Source organism: Bactrocera dorsalis, chromosome 1 (genome assembly GCF_023373825.1).
Source record: "Bactrocera dorsalis isolate Fly_Bdor chromosome 1, ASM2337382v1, whole genome shotgun sequence".
NCBI classification, from domain to species: Eukaryota; Metazoa; Arthropoda; class Insecta; order Diptera; family Tephritidae; genus Bactrocera; species Bactrocera dorsalis.
The window spans coordinates 34,576,779-34,585,209 of NC_064303.1; the positions used below are offsets into that span (position 1 = coordinate 34,576,779).

The 8,431-nt window shown below is 35.9% G+C and overlaps 1 pseudogene; it reads left to right on the top strand.

Annotated features, from left to right (window-relative positions):
- The first annotated feature begins 3,229 nt into the window (after positions 1-3,229).
- On the top strand, positions 3,230-3,368 carry LOC125775983 (small nucleolar RNA U3; annotated as a pseudogene).
- The last annotated feature ends 5,063 nt before the right edge of the window (positions 3,369-8,431 follow it).

The following is an 8,431-nucleotide window of genomic DNA, read 5'->3' on the forward strand; positions in this document are numbered from 1 at the left end:
AGTTTTCAGTCCTTCACAAATTGGATCGAGAATATTCCTCATGTTTGGAGAATTTAAAACATTAAAAGGAATACTGTCTTCCGTTACCAATCCAATGTAAGATCTTAAAAGTTGTTTTTTATTGACTTCAATTTTAATTTTTTTTTCGTATTGTTTTAATCGAGGAAGTTGATGACGATTCAATGTTTTCAAGAGTTAAATTTAAGTCAACTTTGTGCTGCTTTATTAAATGAGTTTTTAAATTCGACAGTCTATTGTTTTTAAGTGAACTTTTACATATATTGCATATTGCTAAACCCTCGGCTGCTTTATTTTCAAAATATTTCCACACTGCACTTGGCGCCATAGCTGAACACGTGTGAGTCTAGCAGCGTTCTAATTGCAAGTAAAAGCTAAAGAGCAAAAAGAACAAGACGGCGACTGCTGGTGACTTCCACGAATCGGACGCTTCTTGCTTTTTTCGACTTACGCTGCTGATCGAAAGCAACAGCAACAAAAATCAAAAGTAGCAAAAAGTCGAGTGCATTACTTTTCGCGACTGTGACTGCCGACGACTGTCGAAAATTGTCGATAGCTGCTGCGGCAACTTATGTATACGATCGAAAGCCACAGCAAATCAGAAAGCAGAAAAACGAATAACGGTGACTTATGCTGATTTCTGATATTCGTAACTGTTTGATTTTTGTCTATGCTTCGACTGCGACTTTTGTTTTTTTCAGAAGCAGTAGCAGAAGCAAAATCATATGAACTGAAACTTGCCGCAGTTTTTTAAACGCTGGTTTTTTCCCAAGTGTAGGCAGTTATCGATAATAACTACCATTTCTAATGAACATATATTTCTTGCAATGCAATTTTCGTGAATGCTGCGCAACGATTGACCATCGAACAAGAAAAAGCAAACAAAATTGGTAAGTCTTCAGAAAATTGTTTGAACACTTCAATTAAATACTTTTTTTTATTTTTTTTATTTTTATTTATTGTACCGTTAGGGCTCCACATAGAAAATGCACTTTCAACAATAATTTGAAAGAGAAGTACGCGTTTATAAAAAAGGCTGCACATGAGAATGAAGTGAAATGTTTGAAATGCAGTGCCGTTTTTTCCATTGCTAATGGTGGTAAATGTGATATTGAACGCCATTTGATATCGCAAAAACATCGTAAGGCTGATTTTGAAGCTTCAACCAGTCAATCCGTTCTCAATTTTGTGCGACCACGTACAATGGATGACCAGGGAATGAAGACCAGCATCAATGAAGGTACTTGGGCGTACCACACCGTAAACCACAACTTTTCGTTTCGTTTTAATGACTGCACATCAAAATTAATTAAAAGATGTTTTGACGAAAACTATTCATCCGCTCGCACTAAAACTGAAGCTATTGTGTGTAATGTATTAGTACCACACGTATTGCAGCAAATCGAAGCTGATTTGCGGGAAGTTAATTTTATTTCCATTTTCTCCGATTGTTCAAATCATGGCAGCCAGAGATAAAGAGATCCCCAACTCAACTGTCACTGGAAATGTGAGAGCCGCTCACCTACCGAACTTTGACAGTTGACTGGATTGGGTAGGTGTTGACGTTTCGCAATTGGAAGAAAAGAGACGACCGGATTGAAATTCCGCCAAAATAATATTAGAATGGAGGAATTCGTAACGGCCATCGTTTCTTGGCAGAAAAAAGAATTAGTAAAATGTGAAGTGGTGAAGAACAAGTGAATAGTGAGTGAAGTGAATGAAAATTGTTTAAATATATAAATTATAACAAATATAAATCAGCAAATATAAACGTAAGTACCATAAAAGTAATTTGCGTACATAATTATATATAAATCACATATTAAATTACAGAAAAATGCCGAAAACACCAATGTGGAAAAAGTGCATTGTGGGCTGCAGCGAGGGAAATAACGTATTTAGATTTCCCAACGAGGGATCGGATCTTGAACGGTAAGTAATTTTAAATAGACTATAAATAGTGCACAAAGTGACTGAATAATAAAAATCGGGTGTTTCTTTAAAAAACAGAAAAAGTGTAATAGAATTATCGATACATTTCGATATTTTGAAATTTAATTTCGTAAATACATAAATGTAACGTTATCGCGGGTTCGTTTAAATATTTGCGATGTGAAATTGATAGCATTATTTAGATAATATTTAATTATATAATTTAAATAATTAAATTCAATTAGTGGGTAAAAAATTTTAAGAAAAAGTTTCGATAAATTTCGATATTTTGAAATTTAATTTTTTAAATATTTAAATGTAACGAATGTACCGGTTCATTTGAATAGATATGTTTATACATATGTTTGGTATTTTTGCACTATATGTAATATATGTACATAGATATTTTATATTTTTATATTCTTCCTTTTTGTTTTAAATAGGCGTAAATGTTGGCTCAACTAATACAGAGTAGAGGGGGATTGTTTAACTCATTTTAAATGAAACACGTAAACATATTTTTGCCTGCGAGCGGCATTTTTCGACAAAAATGCGCATTGAAAAGCGATTGCGTTCGAGGGCCGTTCCCGATATCAATTTAAAAGTTGAGCCTACATTTGACGTCCCAATTTCTGATGTAAAAAATAAATTTTATTGGGTTTTGAAGATTTTGCTCCCCAAGTTGAAGAAGCTGTCTCAAATGCACACAATGCAACTCTTTCTTTAGTTTGTAGTAAAGTTCCTCCTCAGTTAGATGCTTGCATTAGGAGTAGTTTTGTAAATAGCAATCGCCGTACCCATGGTCGGCGATATGACAATTTTTTGAAAACGATAGCTTTGGGTGTTTTTGAAGTTATACTTCTTATACGACGCCGGAAAAGGTTGCGATAGATTCTGGTTGCGCAACCTTCCATATAAAAGTAACGCAAAGTTGCGCAACCTCGCTCCATCCATATGAATGTAACGCAACCTTGTCTGCGAAGATGTGCGAGCAGCAAGCGAAGCGGTGACAATCGGCGATCGTTTGTTCGTTTCTTTCGGCACAGCTCGGCCGACACAACAATACAACACAATGTTGCCATGCTTATGCTGTTGTTGTTTTCGTAGAACAATGTTTCAATTTTTGGTTGGTGACATATTCACATGTGTGCGCATATGTATGTTTGTATGCTTGTGCATTATTGAAGTTATACTTCTTTTTCTTTCGTTTGTCTTTCATTTCTGCGAATTCTCAACTATTTTACGTATGTTTTGGTTGAAATACTCTGCGTTGGCCTTTCAGAATCACACAGAATCATTTCTGTGGTTTTTGAAACTGACCCACGAGGACGAGGTATATGGTTTTATCTGCGTGAGATTTAAGCGTGAGATTTAAGAAAATCGCTCGCTTACAAGGGATAAAATGACTTCTGAGTGGCGATTTTAATGAATAAATTCACAGAATCATTTCTGTGCTTTTGGGAATCTATACTAATAAATATTTTTTTCTTACTAATAGAAAATAAATGTATCACAGCAATATACATATACATAATATTGCTGTGATAAATTTAATTTCTATTAGTAAGCAAAAAATTAAAAATAAATTTATTAAGACTATACTTCTCAGGGCATCACAGCAATGTTATGTATATGTATATACATATTATGCATCTGTATATACATATTATGTATATGTATATTGCTGTGATAAATTTATTGCGAAAGCAAATGTTCTACAAAGTATGTATATTTCTATACTTAAACAAAATTATTAGAACCATTGTATGTTTCTTGCATTCATAACCACATCATACTTAAGTCAATTATTGATTTTACTGCTTACTGGTGGTAAGCGCTTGGAAGGTCAAGATGCTAACACAGGTCCCAGGTTCGAATCCCGACAGAATAAATTTTTAATTTTTTGCTTTTAACATCGTATACTATAAAAATAAATATTTTTCTTTAATTTTCTATTAGTAAGAAAAATATTTATTTGTATAGTATACGATGTTAAAAGCAAAAAATTAAAAATTTATTCTGTCGGGATTCTATCCTATCTTGTGTATCTGCACATGCTCATATGAGTGTATGTATACGCATGTGCGCGCATTGACTTGCATGTTCATACATTCATATATACTTATATGTACATATATTTGCATACATTGCCGAACAAATAAATCACAAGCATACAAACATACATATGCGTACACATATGAATATGTCACCAACAAAAAATTGATCTTCACAAGTCAATCCGGCAGCCAAATTGGCGAAGAACAAAAGAGAGATAATTACGCTGCATAGTCTCTTCCGCAACGCAGAGACGGAACTACTTTCTGAGTCAAAATTCATTCATTTAGACTTTGCTTTATTCTTCATTTTATGTGCATAATAAATTTATAAAATGTGAATTTAAGTTTTCTAGTTTTCTTTCATACAAAATGATATGCATTTCTGAATATCACTAAGAAGTATAACTTCATCCGCGCGTAGGGACTCCACGCACCTTTTTTTTTCTATCGCCAGTTGCTTATCGGCACTTAAAGCACCAATTAGATTTTCCATCCGACGGTACTTTGGAAAACTTTGTTACAGACTGGCCCCGTTTCCCAGGTTGCACCCAAAGTAGCATAAAATCGTTAGAGATTAGGAGTAGGGATTCACTTTCGAACAAAATTCGTGTCGATTTCATGTGATGAAATGTCACTGAAATTTCATTTGCAGTATGATAGGAAATTCGATAGGGTGATAGGTATTGAGGATTATGGCGATGAAAATCGCACTTTTAGATTAGCAACTACTGCAATGACTATAATGGTGCAAGGTAGAGGTGGAGAGCCTTGGTCCCACCCATTAGCTTATTTTTTCGTAAAAGTTTCCTGCAAAGGGGATGTCCTCAAGAAATACATTTTTGAAGTCATTACCCAACTGCAAAATATAGGACTAATTCCTTGCCATTTTGTTTGCGACCAGGGCACCAATTTTCAGAATTTCGCTAATTTGTTAGGTGTTTCAGCGTCACGGCATTTTTTTAATGTTAATGGCAAGGAAGCGTATTTTTTTTACGATAGCCCCCATTTGATAAAAAGTAGTCGTAACTGTTTACAAAATTTAAAAAATACGGGTTTCTTTAAAAGTAGTCGGGTAAGTTGGTCGGATATTGTTCATTTTTATGAAACCGACTCTTAGTCGAGTTATCGGTGTGCGCATAAATTAACCGATGCTCATATTTATCCAAATACCTTCCAAAAAATGAAGGTTAAATTCGCGTCTCAAGTATTGAGTAATACGGTCGCGTGTTGGTTGTTTTGCCGATATATCTCGGGAGCCTTAAGCTCGAATAGTAGGAGCTTTATTAATACCGCGGAATTCGTTTCGTTTTTTAATAAATTATTCGATATTTTAAATAGCAGTTTCGTTGAGGCTGTTGTACCCACTAAAAAAGTGTTTGTAGGTTCCCCTGAACAGTTAGAGTTTTTAAATGAGACAGAACAAGTTTTAAAAACTATTCGGGTCGTAGACGATTTAGAAAGCAACACAACCAATAATTTTAATTTTATAAAGGGGTGGGTGTTAAATATTAACAGTTTAAGACGATTGGGGCGAATTTTGTCATACTCAGGTTTTCCGTACTTGAAGACGAGACGACTATGTCAGGACAGTTTAGAACATTTTTTTGGGCAGATTCGAAGCAGAGGAGGTACAAGAGTAACGCCCTATATGTTCTCTAGTTTGTTTAGGAAATCGTGGGGCTTACGTTACGTAAACGTCGTAACAAAAGGAAACTGTGAGCTGTCTTTAGAATCTAATGCTACAGTAATTTCGGAACATAATAATAATTTTCTACTTAATGTGTGTAATGATTCGCTATTGAATGGCCTTTCTTGGCAGGATTTTCAAGGTGTACCACTGCCTGAACACTCTCTCGTTAGATCAATCGCATTAGATAGTAGTTTAGAAATTAATTTTTTGAAAGAAAATGCGTTTAGCTACTTTTGCGGCTATTTTTATTTAAAAATTTTCAAACTACACACATGTTCCCTGACTTTACCATATTTAGGAGATGAAATTCCTTCGGACGACTTCATCTTCATGCATCAAAACCAAATAGACAAATACAACTTAGTCAAGCCGCCTGAGGATTTTATTGCATTTGTAAAAATTTTGGAAACAAAATTTTTAGAAGAATTCGACAGTAATTGTCATAAAATACGATTAGGAGATATTCTTTTTAATAAAATGAAAGATGTTATGCCCTTTTTGTGTTGCGATAATTGTGACCCAAAAATAGTTTAAACCCTTTTATTAAAATTAGAATATATTTTTTAACAAAATTTTTAAATAAAGACCTTTCTGTCCCTAATTTTAAAAATAAAATTTTGTGTGTTTCACACCTATAGGTTTTCATTTTTTTTATTTTTTAGTGGTTACAATAAGCGAACTTAAACTTACGATAGAAAATAAAAAAAGTAAAAATTTTGTAAACAGTTAGGATAAAGAGGCTCTAAAATAAGAAAGCAATTTTTTTTAAGGAAAATTAGAATTTGGGATTTTTTTTTTTTTTTTTTTTTTTTTAAGTAGGGGGTTGCATCAAAAGCCGAAGTGCGGAACTTTAATCCGCTAAACCTAACCTACTCCCAACCCCAGACTCTCCCACGGAACCACCTCATTAGGTATTACTTCGTGGGAGTGATAAGACAATTAAGTCTCCTCTATGGCATGGACTGACGGACGCCTATTCTGCCCTATATGTCAGTCTAAGTTTTGTCATGATTGATGCTGCTGCTTCGCTGACAGCATTCCAGTTCTCAGTGGACTGGCACATAAGTGTCGTCAAATTTTCCACCGTAAAACTACCACCGAGGGTAGTTTTAAGTTTTTCCCTTGTACTTAAAAAGCGAGGGCAATAAAAGAATATATGCTCGGAGTCTTCAAAGCACTCTAAACACATCGGATAATTCGGACTAATGCCGTGCTGGAATCTGTGCAGGTAGCTTCTAAAGCACCCATGACCACTTAGTATTTGGGTTAGGTGGAAATCCAGGTCCCCATGTCGTCTGTCGATCCAGGAATGGATGTCCGGTATTAGCCTATAGGTCCACCGTCCTTTAAGTGAGGTTTGCCACCGCTGCCGCCATAATGTTAAGCTTTTCACTCTTTCTTCTCTTTTGGCTCCTATAGATGAACTCGTTCGTATTCATCACCCTGGATGTCTATGGGCATCATACTGGCTATTACTTCAGCAGCGTCACTTGAAATTGTTCGGAAAGCACTGATAACTCTTAGTGCCGACAGCCTGTGCACTGTGTTTATTTGTCTGGCATATGCTTTGATGCCTAGCGCCTGGATCCATATTGGAGCCGCATATAATACAACCGATCTCATTACCTTTGCGAGTAAAAAACGCCGGCTGGAACGCACGCAGCCTTTATTTGCCATCATTCTTGATAAAGCGTTCAGGATTTTATTTGCTTTACCTGCAGTGTACTCTAGGTGATCCTTAAATTTGAGCCTGGAGTCTACTATTATTCCCAGATATTTTAGGTGTGGCTGTGAATGACTCTCGCACTCGCCTATGGTGAGAGATATACTTTCCATCACTTTTCTAGTACTTATGAGCAAGACTTCTGTCTTTTGCTCAGCCAGTTCTAAGTTCATTGAGGAGAACCATTGGCGCAGACCGTTTATGCACTCATTGCATTTGCTCCGGAGGTCGTCGAGATGTTTAGCCACTGCTACCACAATAAGGTCGTCTGCTTTCGGTCTCCTTAGCACCCCATCATACATTATGTTCCATAGAAGGGGGCCTAGTAACGAGCCTTGCGGTACTCCACTCGAAATTGAGTAGCTCTTTGTGCCTTCATCTGTATCGTATAATAGTTGCCTGTTTTCAAAATAACTTATGACAATTTCCATAAGATATTGAGGAGCACGTATTTCATACAGAGCTTTGATTATGTTTTCTCACTTTGCTGAGTTGAAGTAATTCTTCACATCTAGGGTCATCAGCACGCAATATTTATTTGTTCCGCTTTTCCATCGCTTGCCACTTCCTGTGCATTTCGCAGTGTCAACGACTTATATAGTGCGTCTACGGTGGACATCTTTTTCATAAAGCCGTATTGTCTTTCTGATAATCCGCCAGCTTTCTGAATTGCTAACTCCAAGCGGTTTCTTACTATACTTTCATATACTTTGCTAATAGTATCAAGCATGCACAGAGGTCGATATGAAGATGGTTCCTCCGGAGGCTTTTTTAGTTTAAGAAGTAGAACCAATCGTTGAACTTTCCATGGGTCGGGAAATATTCCTTCTTTTAAGCACGCATTGTACATTTTCACGAATAATTTAGATAATAATTCAGAGTCATGGCTTCTTTTAGGGCTCTGTTTGGAATGCCATCTAATCCAGGCGCTTTGCTGCTTTTAATTTTTCCGGCTATGGCCAATATTTCTTCTTCACTAACTAGCAGTGGCGGCTCTTCGACTTCGATTAG